This window comes from Lissotriton vulgaris, unplaced genomic scaffold, assembly GCF_964263255.1.
Source record: "Lissotriton vulgaris unplaced genomic scaffold, aLisVul1.2 SCAFFOLD_262, whole genome shotgun sequence".
Classification (NCBI taxonomy): domain Eukaryota; kingdom Metazoa; phylum Chordata; class Amphibia; order Caudata; family Salamandridae; genus Lissotriton; species Lissotriton vulgaris.
In genome coordinates, this window is record NW_028253771.1 from 282,344 (window position 1) to 283,166 (window position 823).

An 823-nucleotide genomic window follows, 5' to 3' on the forward strand; every position below is an offset into this window, starting at 1 on the left:
AAACCTAGCACTGTCAATGGACACCAAATATTGGGGAGATCAGTCCAACAGAACTAAGAATGTTAAGACCTTGAGGTCCATACACTTGAAGGAAGAAAGGCGCAGTGCACTCTACAGTCGGCTGAAAACCTGTACTGGCTCAAGGGCAAATGCTAATATTCGCTGATCAATCATCATCTATATTGGAAGTTAAACTTTGTTAAGAATTCCGGGCTTCCTTTTCTCCCAGTGAACACCTTATTCGATTTCTCTGGGCCGAAGCCTCGCACCCCCAGCCTAGTATATCTGATCGCATCATCATGTCTGAGCACCGGAGGGCGGGGTCCACTGCCTGATTCTGAAAACCTTTGCGCACAGGGCCCAACAACGGGGCTAGCGCCCGAGGAGGTCTTCTCATCCCAGCCCGGGTCCAGGAACGGAGAACCAAGGGCAGGTCAAATAAGATCAATGTGTATAAAGGGCACAGGGGAGAGCAAGCACACATCATGCGTACCAATTATAAACATGCAAACTGCAACCACAGCACATGGAGACACGCGTTACACGTCCTCTCACTCAAACATCTCTCCCACAAATTCAGTCTTCCTGCTACAAACCACTGCAATCTAGCAATTTAGTCCAAATGAAGTTACCAAAACTACAGCCCACAGAATCCATTGGGTTGTTCAAACAAAATCCAGGACTGGATATGGCTTTTCTGAAAACAAGCATCTATCTAGTAATCTTGCTTTAAACTCTTTTCTCCAATCATACAATACCAAATACTCCTGCCTCGAGCAACCAGATACTTGAGATGCATGAGTATATTATACGCAAGTAAATT

General features: G+C 45.7%; 1 pseudogene; it reads right to left on the reverse strand.

Annotated features, from left to right (window-relative positions):
• Positions 1-249: 249 nt before the first annotated feature.
• On the reverse strand, positions 250-596 carry LOC147660767 (small Cajal body-specific RNA 2; annotated as a pseudogene).
• Positions 597-823: the final 227 nt, after the last annotated feature.